Raw genomic sequence first — 15,170 nt, 5'->3', positions numbered from 1 at the left:
AAGCCCTTTATTGCGTGCAGGATTAGTTCAAGAGCTATTTTCGGCAATATGGCCGACGTGCAATCCAGGAACAAGCTCCTGGGATGTGCACATGAGCTCTTAGACTAATCCTGCACGGACTGAGCTCCTGTATGCAAATTACCCTCATTTGCAGGTGAAAACCATGCAAATGAGGGTAATTTGTAATCCAGGAAGCTGGCAGCTGTCCATGCAGGATGAGTGCAGTCTGTAGAAATGTACTCGGTTAGTAACTGAATACATTTCTGCAAACTACAAAACGGAGCTATGACAACTCCAAATAAAGGCAGCATATCATTGAGGAAGCATGCCAATGGCCAAGTAAAAGGCCATTGGCATTGCAAACTGTTTAAAAAATAAAAAAAAAAACTTTTTATTTTTTTTATTGCCAGTCTCACCTGTTTAAGCATAGGGCAGTGGCATGCAAACAGAATCAGGGGGAAAATAATAAAATAAACCTAAAATAAGCATTCTAACTAAAAGCAGTATTCTGCCATGCAAGTCAATGGCAGGCAAAACACAACCTGGGCAGTGAGTAATGGTTGCTAAGGGGGGAGGCTCAGTGTGGGACATATAACTATGCATTAGCAGGCAATCCTATGCAAATGAGGGGAAGGATAGTGAATCCCGGTTTTCCCCAGGGTGTGAGGCAGGTCCCAAGAGTGTAAGAGTATAAATAGCTGGGTGCAACATTAAGATATAAGTGACATCATGGGGGGGTGTCAGGCATACTTTAAGTGGATTGGAGCCCTGTGGCACAGGATTGCTCCTAGCTTAGCACAGCTCAGCTAGGGGTGTGTCTAAACCTGCCTAGCACTCTTTACAAAGTGTAAGCGGGTGTGCGCACCATGCACTGGGTTTTACAGAAAGAAAAAGGAAGTTAAACCAGGAAATAGCAGCTCTGTGCACATTTGAGCACTCCATTTGTGTGGCATGTGCACAGGCTTAAACAGGGAGGCAAAGGGAAGGGAAAACAGCAGTAGGAAGGTAATCAAGAAAAACTAGCTTAGCTGGCAGGTGAAATGTATCAGAATCAGCCAATTACACAGGCAGCAGACCAACCCAGCCCAGCACACCACTATAAACTATGCAAACACCTTCCAAAGGCCAACTGGGGATATGATGGGGATTTCAGGCATCAGCATCCACGGCACTCCAGCAGTTCCTGGATGCCATGTCAGCACATGTCAGTCAGCATGTATATTTCCCCATCACCTGTGAGGCATTGGCCAGCAATATGCATCTCTTCCACCAAATAGCAGAATACCCTGAGGTAGTGGGTGCAATAGACTGCACGCACACACGCATCAAAGCACCACCTGGTGAGCGGGGTAGGGTCTACATCAACTGCAAGGTTTCCCCTCCATCAACTGCCAGATTGTGTGCAATGCCCAGGGCATAATAATGAATGTGTGTGCTGGATGCCCTGGAAGCTATCACGATTCCCATATCTGGCAACTGACACAGCTGTACCAAAGATTTGCCAATGGGACATCCCACATGGTCACCTAGTGGGGGATGCTGGATACACACTGGAGCCATGGCTGATGACACCCATCAGAAATGTACACACACCCGAACAAGAACTCCACAATGAGGCACACGCACAAACGTGAATCATAATAAAGCATGTATTTGGGATGCTCAAGTCACAGTTCCGGTGCCTGGACACATCTGGTGGAGCCTTGCAGTACTCACCAACTACATGTACCCAAATTGTCCTTGTATTTGCCATGCTATACAATATGATCCTGTGGAAACAGCGGCAGCAGAAACAGCATGGGGTAGGGCTACACAGTCCCCCACCATTGCCAAGGCCTGCACAGGCACAGAGTGACTCGGAGGAGGAACAACCTGAGCTTGCCCCAGTAGGCAGAAGGAAGCATGCCAAGTATGCCCTGGCCTTGGCAAAGAGGCAACACATAGCACATGCACTGACACAGTAGGGACCCAGGGAATGACACCTCTCTCAGACTTGCACATACAGTAAAAGAGATGTCAAACATAACACTACCTTTGCTCAACCATGTGTAGGGAGTGTACTATGTGCATCCGACATAGGCACCCCTGCAGCACCATCCTCAATACTGGGACATCCACAAGGTAAGTGACTCACACATGCCAGTTGGGGGGGGGTCACATACCCAATAACAGTTACAGCCAGCAGGATAGGTGTAGACAAACACAAACAAATGTTAACTATGGTTTCTGAATGAGCCCTATGGGTAACCCCTCCCCCAGGCCTGCACAGACAGACTACAGCAGGCCAGGCAGTTGGATGTAAGCTGTGAAGGCTAGGAAGTCAGAAACTAATATGTAGGTAACTAAAGCTAAGATCTGTAGTACTCTGAGAAAAAACAATCTGTAGTACTCTGGTATGCCTCTAGCCGGCATGATAGGTAAGACTAGAGACTGAAATGGAGTACCCAACATACCAGTACAGTCCTAGCAAATGTGTACAAGTGTCAGGTGTGCCCCCCATCCTACGTACACTTATAGTAACAGTCAAGTGTGCCCCCACTCCTGTGTAGAAATGTAGAAATAGTCAAGTGTGCCCTCCCCCCATCCTACAGAGAAATATAGTAACAGTCAGGTGTGCCCCCCAATTCTATGTAGAAATGTCAAAATAGTCAGGTGTGCCCTCCCCTCATCCTACATAGAAATATAGTAACAGTCAGGTGTGCCCCCCAATCTTGTGCAGAAACGTAGAAATAGGCAGGTGTGCCACCCCCCATCCTACATAGAAATATCATAACAGTCAGGTGCGGCCCCCCCCAAACCTGTGCAGAAATATAGAAACAGTCAGGTGTCCCCCCGCTATGCAGAAATGTAGCAACAGTCAATGCCAAATGACCAATGGATACCCTGCAGACACAACATGCTACCTGTCAGTGTTCAACACAAAGGTCAGCACCACAGTATAAACTACCTGGACTTGATCCACACATGCAGTACAGATGGCCATACTGGGCATGCTCACACACTTAGAGGTATGATGGCAATGTCAGTCAACAATATACTGAAAGGTCATACTGGGCATGCTCACACACATAAACACATGAAGGCCATGTCTGCAAACACCAGTGGACCAGACATATCTGGCAGTCGCAGTTCTTAGTGCAGACACATGTCAGTATGCACCACTCCTGCCTTGCACACACATTGGATAGGAATACAGACATATATGTAAGGACAACACACTATAATAAGCCAAAGGTAGATAGACATAGATGTGTGGAAAAGGGTGACCGTGACAAGGAGCCATCCGGGCCTATCTCACACAGCACATAGTCAAAGGGCCCCAAACACATGAGGTGCAGATGTCACTCACTGCAGATACTAGCCACCAGTATCTGTCAGCATGACAGACTATGTGGTGCACGTGCCAGCTGTGCAACATGACTGTACAAGGAAGTAGTCATCTAGTAGCTGTATACATGTACCTGTGACATATGACTCAGTGTGTGCCCGCATGTGGCATGTCAACCCCTACATGAATGGGTTATGGCCCATGCACACACCACCCTCCCCATAGCAGTATTATGACAAACCTGATGAGGTCATCCAATGTGAAATGCACCTTTGGGAGAGCTGTAGCTCAGTAATCTCCATGGCGCTTCCCATAACTGTGTACTGCTGTAGTGATAAACTAGTTAGTAGTAGTTCTAACCCCAGACTTGGCAAGTGTGTGTTTATGTGCGTGTCTGTCTGTCTCTGACTGTGTAGAGAGAAATGATTTTTAGGCTACTCACACTCCGTATAATTCATATACTCAACTTTGGCAAGGCTGCTGATGTCACTCACCTAGAAATACACCTCTGGGAAAGTCATAGCCCAGTAATCTCCATAGCATGTCCTGTAACTGTGTACTGCTGTAGTGTGATAAAGTACTCAGGTAGGTGTTCTAACTCCAGACCTGGTAACTGTGTGTGTCTGTGGGAATCTGTGTGTGTCTGACTGAGGAGAGAGCAATGCTTTTTAGGCTACTCACACTCTATACAATTCATATACTCAACTTTGGCATGTCTTCTGATGTTACTCACCTAGAAATACACCTCTGGGAAAATTATAGCCCAGTAATCATAGGTGTTCTAACCCCAGACTTGACAAGTGTGTGTGTGTGTGTGTGTGTGTGTGTGTGTGTGTGTGTGTGTGTGTGTGTGTGTGTGTGTGTGTGTGTGTGTGTGTGACTGCATAGAGAGCAATTCTTATTAGGTTGCTCACACTCTGTACAATTCATATTCAGCTTTGGCAAGGCTGCTGATGTCACTCACCTAGAAATACACCTCTGGGAAAGACATAACCTAGTAATTTCCGTAGCCCATCCTGTAACTGTGTACTGCTGTAGTGTTATAAAGTAGTTAGATAGGTGTTCTAACCCCAGACTTGGAATCTGTGTGTGTGCGTCTGACTGATTAGAGAGCAATGCTTTTTAGGCTACTCACACTCCGTACAATTCATATACTCAGCTTTGGCAAGGCTGCTGATGTCACTCACCTAGACATACACCTCTGGAAAGGGTATAGTCCACTAATCTCCGTAGCGCGTCCTGTAACTGAGTACTGCTGTAGTGTAAGAATGTAGTTAGGTAGATGTTCCAATTCCAGACTTGGTAATTGTCTGTGTGTCTCTATGAGTACAGAACAATGCTTTTTAGGGTACTCACACTCCTTAGAATTCATATACTCAACTTTGACAAGGCTGCTGATGTCACCCACATAGAAATACACCTCTGGGAAGATTATATCTCAGTAATCTCTGTAGCGTCCTGCAACTGCATACTGCTGTAGTGTGATTTAGAACTGTGATAGGGTTCCATCTCCACTCATGGCAGTTCTGGATGTTTTATGTGTGTTTCAATGTCTGTGTATGGAGCAATGAATTACAGGTTACTCAGTCGCAGTACAGTTAAAATGCTCTTCTTTGGTAATCCTGCTGATGTCATTCACTGTGAAATACAACTTTGGGGAAAAAGTTCTTTAATAATCCCTGTGGTGTGACCTATTACTGCTCTGTGATGCAGGCCTTGGTCAGGGATGTTATACCCACACATGTCGATTGTGTATGTTTTGTGTGTGTCTCACTGTCTGTGTAGGAAGCAATGCATGTTAGGCTAGTCACTCGCAGTACAGTTGAAATGCCCTAGTTTGGTAATCCTGCTGATGTCATTCATTGTGAAATATACCTTTGGGGAAGGGATTCTCTGGTAATCTCTGTGGTGCGTGCTATTACAGCTCCATGCTGTAGTGTGATACAGACATTGGTCAGGGGTTCTGTACCCACACGTCAGTTGTGGATGTTTTGTGTATGTCTCACTGTCTGTGTAGGGAGCAATGCATTTTAGGCTAGTCACTCGCAGTACAGTTGAAATGCCCTAGTTTGGCAATCCTGCTGATGTCATTCATTGTGAAATACACCTTTGGGGAGAAAGTACTTCAGTAATGTCTGTGGCGCGTACTATAACTGTGTAGTGCTGTAGTGTAATAAAGTAGTTAGGTAGGGTTTCTACTCCCAGACATGACAGGTGTGTGTGTGTGTGTGTGTGTGTGTTTGTAACTTGCATCCTGTGTAGAGGTGGATGCGAGTGTGTGAAACCTGTGGGCAATGTGGAGGGGGTTTTGTTTATTTCTTTTATGGTGGCCCTGCTATATACCACAATGTCAGCCATACAGGGATAACAGATGTAAATTAGGTGAGAGGCTGGGGTGCAAAGCCATACCCATACATGTGACATCAAGGTCAAGCAATCACAGTTAGCAACCCCACTATTACCCAGCTCACACACTCAACCCATGTGTCATACACACACACACACACACACACACACACACACACACACACACACACACACACACACACACATGCCTACGCAACATCCAATATGTGGGTAGTACACTGCATATTGGCCACTGATAGCAACTATGCAGTGATATCAGTGGGCTACAGAGGGCATGGCACCCTGCTCATCTGTCCAATATGCATGTACATGCAGACAGTGCACCTCCACCATGTTCCACAATGGACACCTGCACCTCCTGTGGTGCCTTCACATGTGACTCATAACAGACATACCATGCCTGACAACATGCCCTGTATCGAAATATGTCCCTGACATCAGGGAATGCTGTTAGCATGCTATCAATGTAGATGCAGGGTAAACCTGCTGCCCATTACCAGTTCCTGCCACAGGTGGGCAAGACTGGCACATCTGATAATAATCTGTGTTCACAACATGGGCCAGACACCACAGGTACAGTTCCACACCATCCATGTCATGGACTAAGGAACATATACATGGCAAGTGATGCACAGCATTGGCCACACAGAATAGTCACCCAGGTGACTGGATGGGAGATGCAGTACCCACCTGTGTGGGCAAATGCAGAAACTACAGGCCTGAGCCATAATGCAGACCATTGTCATGTGGCCTGATGGCAAGGTATACACATCGCCTTGTACAGCCTACTGGCACAGTTGACCACCACATACCCATGCAGATGTACACCCATGCATGTCAGAACTGGCACCCTGTGTGCTCGTGTTTGTGTTGTATGGTGTGTATATCCACATCCACACTCACTACAACACCCAGGACATACTGAAGCATGCTGTCTGATGTTTGACACCTCCTCATACTCTTTGCCCATACTACCTCCGTATGACCCGTGTGGTGCATGTGATAACTGCACATTGATGTGTTGTGGCAATTCCACTACTGATGAATTGCACTCCTGGCCCTGCCAAGTGTGTCAATGTGTGTGTGTCCCTGTGTGAGTGTGCCTGTGTTGAAGCTGGCACCTGTTTATGCAGACAGGCACGTGTACATCACCTGCAGTATATCTACCGTATCCCTGTTGCAGATGTCACTCACCATCACATATATGTTTTGAGTGCTCCACAGCAGGTAACCCATGTGGCGCATCCAATAACTGCATTGAACTGTGATAGCACTACATAGTTGTCGGGAGTTTGATACCCTGTGCTGGTAGGTGTGTGACACAAACATCTTTCAGTTTTACTCTCCCTCCCTGACATGTATTTGCCTCTGTCTGCCTCCCCCGCCCCCTCTCTGGTGGATGTGGAGACCCATACCTGCTTTGCTTAGGCAGCAGAATGTGTATTTTAAGTGATGCTCATGATCAGCTGATGGCCTCTGCATGAATTGCAGCCCTCCCCTAGCTTATTGCATGTGGAATAGCTGTGGTAACATTCACATTGCCAATTGCATGGAAACACACTCCAATACCTAGGAACATCGTGGTGGTGTTGGCACTCTTCACTCACTGTGAGTAGGAACTAGATCTGTTGTTTGGCAAACAGCATCTCAGATGGATTGGGGATTTAACTCTAACAACATGCATTGTGGAAAGAGGGCAACAAACAGGAGGGGATGCACCTGACCTGACTACAGACTCTAAGTGCTGCTGTACTGCATTTGGAGTAATGTTGGTTTAACAGTGTTTGTCTGGATATGCCTGTTGTACATGTTGCAATACCTGCCATGTCAGTTCCATGTATATGAGGAATCTCTGTCTGCAGGTTCATCTGCAGGCTGGGTAGTGTTGTGCCTTTGGTTTCGTGTGTTAGCCATGGTGCATCTATCTGTGGAATGCAGAAGGTAGCGTGAGGATTGCAGTCTGTAGATGGTGAAGGTCGTGACATACTGACTTCAAATCCCTCATAAGACATATGTTGCAACAAACCCCGTTACAATGGTAAATTTATGAGGTTATCACAGCAACATGTCTATACTGGCCCTGTGTATATGCTGTCAGCCACACCTCTGCCAACCTTTGTACATATGTCGTGCATGAAGTGGTGCATATGTGCTGTACACCATAAAGAGTGTCATCATATCTAATAACAAGCCAGTGATATATCAAACTGCTACACGCCATGTACAGTAGGGGTTATATTTCATGAAATAACCTGGACATTCTGTGGATGTTTGTACAGTACTGAGGTCTGTGTAGTGACGGTGAATGTCGGCAGTGTGTGTTTTGTTAATATATACTTTCGCCTGTTTACAGACTGTAGTAGATGTCATTGTTCTAGCTCCCCTTCTATCTGATGTTGCATGCTGCCCCACTGTATGGTACTGTTTTGCCATACATGTTTGTAGGGCCATACACACACATGTCCCATAACACAGACAGCTATAAGACCAAACTGTGTAGCAGCCCAGTATATGTAGGGTCATTCTGTGAGTGGCACATATGAGGATGGTGTAGAACAGATAGTCCATATACTGTAATATTACGCTAGCTTACCATATGTGGCCTTGACTGTGTTCACATTGGTTGTGGTTATGCACTTTCACACAGGTGTATCTTACCCTGTGCTGTGACATAGCTGTTGAGCTTGCTATATATGCAGGTACATGTGCATTCCCCCATACGAGATGTAGGCCAGTGTTGAGCCAGTCTGCCTGTAGCCTGTACAGTGCATTGTTACATGCCTAGCAGCTTAGTGTACTTACCCAGTGAGATGTCATGTGCAGATACTTGCCAGATGTACTGCTGAGGGGCCTCCCTTAAAAGTCATGTATGTCAGACAGAACAGTGGGATGCTGTACAGATGTATGTCAATATCTAGTGGGTAGTATGTGTCCATGGCACCCCTGTACCAGCAGTCATTATTTGTCAGGCCAGACAGGAGTGTGTGAATCCAAAACCTATGGTGGCAAATGTATACTAGTCGTTATGTCTTATACCCATCTACATGGCTGTCCACATCCATATTGTCAGGCCTGGTACACATGTTGTGCACTAAGGGATTATGTGTATACCTCTGGACTGTACAGGGTGTGTCTGAAGTTCCACATATATTGGCCAATATCTCTGCTGCACTCCACAGAGGCATTACAAGTGGTGGTACTTTACAATGATTTCCTTAGGATGTCTGTCAGTAGCCAATGGCACATATGCTATAAGCAGATGTCACCTTCCACACACACTATGTCAGTGAAGACAATCCCAATGACAGTAAGCAATAGTCTAGTAATATACCTGATATACATACCTGACATCCCCTTGCACTGCGACTTTGGGACTATAGGGGCTGGGGTAGGGCTACACTCCATGTCCAGGACATATGGTGGAAATATATGTGCATATACTTATCCAGATAGCCCTATATATATAATTACACATGTGTACTATTTCCAATTACCACTATCATGGCAACCACCCACTAGAAACCCCTACAGCATGTGGGCGTGGTCCCTTTACATTTCCTGTGTGATGGACATCCTTCCTGTGTGTGGGCATCAGTGTTACAGACAGCAAGTAGCAATACCTCTTACAGGAGAACCTGCACACTCAGAGCGTCCACATATTTGTAGAATGATCAGGAACTACAGACAGACTGTGAGTAGAGTTGTGTTATGTTTTGTATAGTACTGGTGTTACAGGGTGTGTGAGTGTGTACATACTAGTCTACCTTGGAATGCAGTCTGTCTGCATAGCTCACTACTGTGGGCCTATCCTCTTCCTGGACAGAGGTATGCCTATCATGTGTTGTCTGTCAACCACACAGGTCCTGTGTCAGATATTACACTGGCAGTGTGTGTGTTGCATGCTATCAGTACATGGCTACATCCATTTCTGTTTCTAACCTTAATTCCCTGTCTAAGGGTATGTTGCAGACTATCCTGTAACACCAGCAACTTGCTTAGTTTATGGCAACAGTGTTCCGCATATATGCCTGTGTTCCAGCCTCTGTCCTCCATCTACATACCAAGCTTTGCACATATGTCATACTGTTGGGGGTTGTTCTGTAGTGGGCTGTGAGTATATTACACTGCCATTGCTGCCATTAGTCCACTGCTGTGGGGCTGGGGCCATATATGTGTGGGCGTCACCTACACAATACATGTGTGCCCTTATGTACTCCAGAGGCCAGTGTATGTAACAGTGGTTGAGTTTAGGTGGGGAGCACCATAAACAACCTAGTCTTTTACAAAATGTGTGGGTATCAGAGGTGAGCTGCCACAAGGTATCTGGATGTACAGTACCGTATACTTCACCTATATTGACATTACTTACATGAATTGGGGTATCGCAAGCCTACTGCCTTCTGCCATACAGACTGTTCTGTTTGTTGGTGTACTCATGATGGTGTCAGTTATGCCTTGTTATGTACCGGTTGCAACCCATTTGATCACAAAACGTCTTTACCTCCTACTGAATTTGTACAGAGTGTAGATAGAGGCTGATGAACTACACACCTGCAGTACATACTGTTGATTGTTTGGTATCCTGTGGCCCAGTCAGTCTTCACTATTGTACAGTTTGAAGGAATTGGCCTGGACAGCCACAGTTGTGAACCTTTCTAGACTACTGTATTAGTGTAACTGTTTCAGTTGCAGTACTCTGTTTATATGGTTGTCAGTATCTGAACAGCTATATGGCATGGCATATAGAACTATTATAGTACACAACTAAATGATTCCCATTTCTGCAAACCTGTGTGTGGTGTCTTTCCTATGACCTTTATATGGGTATATGTTGCAGGCAATGATTGACATTTGTATGGGTGGCCCATACAGTGTCCAGTTGTTCAGGTGTTAACTGTAGGTGTAGTGGCTGTTCCATATTCTGTGCACCTTCTACATATGTATCTTACTGTACATATATCTGCGTGTGTATGTGTAGTCACACACATATATATCTGTATCTGCATATCTGTGTCTGTGTATCTGTATCCTGGGGATGTTGATGGCTTCCACATATTACATGTCCTATGGGAGGCAGACTGTACCTGGTAGTGTATTGCAGGGCGCATGTGTTTGGCTGTGGGGGGATGCCTATTCATACAAGACGTATAGTGTGTGGGGCCTCTCAACCCCATTAACAGTGCATGTGGACATATGTGTAGTTGTTATTTTGTCATTGATATCTACAGATGTATGGCCATATATACCTATATAGATATATATATCTACTAACATATATATAACTATGTCCGTATATACCTACATAGATATACATCTGCGTACAAATATGTAACATGCTGTGTATATATAAACATATAGGTGTAGACACATATATGTGTTGATTTAGGCATATGCATGCATATATGTTCGTATATAGTGATATATATGTATATAGAGTTAGAAAAACAAATATATATATATATATATATATATATATATATATATATATTGTATCTGTTCAGATTTTAATATAGTTACACACACAGACATCTAGGTGTTGGTATACATTCTCTGTACTGTTGCATGACAGGACTGGATGATATGTTTCTGAAAACATTGAATTTATGTGTATTTGCCATGGCTTAGTGGTACATCACTTTGTCTAGGATGTGCAGGGTCCTTGGTTTGAGCCTTAAAACAGCTGTTTATTTTGTTGCTGGGCATAACATGGCCCATTGGATACAGAGTAATTAAGGCACTTTAAAGCAGTTGTAAGCAGGTTTGCGTGGATTTGTGCAGAGCTAAGCATTGCCTACACAGGTTAAGCAATTTAGAAGCTGAGTGTATGAAAACATAAGTGGAGGTTAGGAGTGCTTACCATCGTGCAAACCCACACAAACCTGCTTACAACTGCTTTAAAGTACCTTAATCACTCTGTATCCAACGGGCCATGTTCTGCCCAGCAACAAAATAAACAGCTCACGCAAGGTTTGAAACCAGGACCCTGCACACCATACACAAAGTGATTTACCACTAAGCGATGGCAGATATGCATAATCATGATTTTGTCACATACAAATCATCCAGCCCAGGTATTCAACACTACATGGAATGTATTCCACCATGTAGATGCATGTGTGTGTGTGTGTGTGTGTGTGTGTGTGTGTGTGTGTGTGTGTGTGTGTGTATATATTCATATTTAAATGGATATAACATATCTATATATGTAGATATAGCTATATAAATATATATATATATATATATATATATATATATATATATATATATAAATCTATATATGCCAATATGTACATATATACATAGATACACATACATCTCTAGATATATATGTCTACATCCATATGTCCACATATATACAGCACTAAAAATACATATATGTAAGCATATATATGGTTCACTTTTCAAAGGGAGAAAATCATGTGTCCGAAAGCTGGAAGGCTGAAAGTATGTTTTCAACATTGCACAGTCTTGCAATAAATGCATCGAATGTGCAATGAGCGAATGTCACTATGCATTCACTCACTGCAGTTTCGGCAATTTGGGTGCGGATGGCACTATTGTGGGGATGGAGAAAATTTGCCTTTCCTCACTGTAGTGCGAACTCAGAGTTAGTATATCAAAGTAGGGTGTTGTGGGGGGCCCAGCCTCCCAGATAGGGGGTGCAGTGGGGCTTGCCCCCCTGCATTACGATATGTATTCCAACTTGTAGTGTGAGAATCAGCAAAGCTGCTTTTAGATTTGCTGAGTTTTGAACTGTGGTGCAATTAGAAATGACGGATTGGTGCTTTCAGTTCGCAGAAAGGGCTGTTTGAAGAAATGATTGTCTCCCTTTCAAAGGTAAACACATATATATCTATATAGGTATATATGGACATACATCTGTAGATGAAATTGGGAACATAAATACAACATGTATGTCCACATTCACCACTGATGGGTTTGAGAGACCCAAACAACATACATCTGGCATGGAGAGGTATCCCCCCAACAGCCAAACACGTCTGGCCTGCAATACACTACCAACCTTAGCAGATCCCATAACCAGGCCCTACATGACAAGGGCAGTACATGTTAACAGTACTCTAACCCACCTGTAGGATGTCAGGCTGGCATTACTAACATATCATGCAGTACAGTCAAGTGAAGTGTCATGCTTGGGGGAACCCCCTGGGCAGGGGCAGTAAGTAGCTGGGATCCCTCATACGATCCAACAGGCCTACACCTGACAATGGATTTACCAATGTTGGCAAGGATGACCACAAATCCACCATGTCAGCTGGGAACTACCACCCAGTAGCCTGATGACTCTGGTCTGCAGGGACATGGAACACATCAAGAATGAACCCATTGCCAATGTTACTGGTAATCTTAACACACGGGACCCCGCCAATGTTGGACTTGTCAAAAGCAGATAATGCAACCTGAACCTAGTATACCTCCTTGACGCAATCATGGCATGGTAGATGAGGGTTAGGAGGTGCATAATGATTATGTAGATCATAGCAGGCCTTTGTACACCATCCCACATGTAGGAATGTGTGTAGATGTTAAGGGATCTACCTCTGTTCACAGAATATGTTTCCACCAGCACTGCTTGGCAAATGCCAACATTCCACAGGTGCCATCCTGTGAACATGCAGTCCTTCACAAGTCATAGATGTGCTAATGCCCTCCTTCACATTGTAGAGGTGTGCGGCACTACTGTGGTCACTATAACTCACTGGATGTGGCTGTTCTGGACACATCCACCATCATTGCAGTTACTGTTGCGTCTATCCCCCGCATAGCTGTCTGCAATACTGTACAGTGTATGTTATCAGGTTGGTAGTTGTTGTTTACACCATTCACAGTAGTTGAGTGCCTCCTAAGGGCACCGGCATTGGCACACACATGTTACTGAGGTGAGGATCGCAATAGAGTGGGGAAAGGGACATAGACCCTGCTGTTAGCATGTTCATTGTGATCCACATTGCAGACTGCATATATAGCAATGTGTGGTTGTGCCTATCCTGTCTTGGTGTGATTACGGGTCTACTTTAAATTACCGAAAACGCAGTTGACCGACACGTGGAAGAGGGAGACGAAATGGCCGACAGGTAAGTTTACCGACAAGGTGATGTGCCGAAGCCGAGTTGACTGACACGCGGAAGAGGGAGACGAAATGACCGACTGGTAAGTTTACCAGAAAGGTGATGTGACGATAGCGGATACAGCGACTAGGGTAGCGATGTGGCGTCTCGGTAAGTGTGTGATTGTGACGGAGTTAGGATCGGTAAGGTAAGTGGGCGTTGTTGTGGGATTTTGGGTTAGGGTGTGGGATAGGTGAGTGTGTGGTAGTGTCGGAGGTAGGGAGGTAGGGTTCGGTAAGGTAAGTGTGTGATCGTGACGGAGTTTAGTGTATGGTGGGTTAAGTGAGTTAGGGTTAGGGTGCAGGTAGGGTGAGTGTGCGATAGTGTCGGACCTTGGGTTAGGGGTGGGTTAAGTGAGTTAGGGTTAGGGTGCAGGTAGGGTGAGTGTGCGATAGTGTCGGACCTTGGGTTGGGGTGGGTTAAGTGAGTTAGGGTTAGGGTGCAGGTAGGGTGAGTGTGCGATAGTGTCGGACCTTAGGGTTAGGGTTTGGGTTAGGGCTAGTGGCTATGCGATGTAGTGTAATTTGTTGTTTCCGTTTAGTGTGTCGGTGTAATGGTGTTCGGTGTTTTGCGTTGTCGGTTTTGTGTGTTGTCGGTTATCTGGTGTCGGTGGTTTATGTGTCGGCGAAGTGGCGTGTCGGTATTCTAAAGTAGACCCGTGATTACATGGGCAACAGATGTGTTACCTGCATGGGGTCATACCTCCATGTGTACAGTCTTGTATCTGTGCTGCATCCAAACCAAAGGGTCTGTGTGTTGTACCCAGCAATGTCATGTGTACCACCCACTACACTTACTGGTGTCCACTGTAAAAGGTCTGCTGACACCACTACACCCATCAGCAATGTGGCACATGGACAAACACAACACAATCAGAATAGATAATGATGAAAACAATACAACATTGTTAATTACAGCTATAATGCATCATGACTGCACAGCTACACTTTCCAAGATATTAGCATTTCACTTTACTGCTGACAACATGCTACACAGCATTCCATTGCTACACTGTTGTACAGTCACCCTGTGCATCAGCACCATGTTAGCCTGTCCCTGCATCGATGTTATGGATGTCAGGATGTGGCACAGGTATCATCATATGCACAGGGTGTGTTGTTGGTTTGCCAGAGGCCTAGGCTGAGCCATACAATTGACAATGTGTGTGTGTGTGTGTGTGTGTGTGTGTGTGTGTGTGTGTGTGTGTGTGTGTGTGTGTGTGTGAGAGAGGGCTGAGTACTGTTATGGGCCAATGGTGATGTTGTGTGTACAGGTATGTGGTTGGCCTAGGTTTGTTGTTTATGTGTGTGTGTCTGCATGCACACAGTTCCACCGTGTGGCTGCCA

General features: G+C 45.1%; 1 protein-coding gene and 1 long non-coding RNA gene across 2 annotated transcripts in view; one reads left to right on the top strand and one right to left on the bottom strand.

Moving 5' to 3' along the window:
• The window catches only part of VEGFD (vascular endothelial growth factor D), a 769,460-nt gene that overhangs the window by 37,136 nt on the left and 717,154 nt on the right, over positions 1-15,170 (bottom strand). The gene's annotated exons all lie outside the window — the stretch shown is intronic.
• Positions 1-15,170, top strand: part of LOC122803459 — a 279,711-nt gene that overhangs the window by 260,355 nt on the left and 4,186 nt on the right. The gene's annotated exons all lie outside the window — the stretch shown is intronic.

Source organism: Protopterus annectens, chromosome 5.part1, assembly GCF_019279795.1.
Source record: "Protopterus annectens isolate FY-2018-M chromosome 5.part1, PAN1.0, whole genome shotgun sequence".
In the NCBI taxonomy this organism is placed as follows: Eukaryota; Metazoa; Chordata; order Ceratodontiformes; family Protopteridae; genus Protopterus; species Protopterus annectens.
Note: the sequence above shows the minus strand (reverse complement) of the source record. Positions and strands in the feature narration are given on the sequence as shown.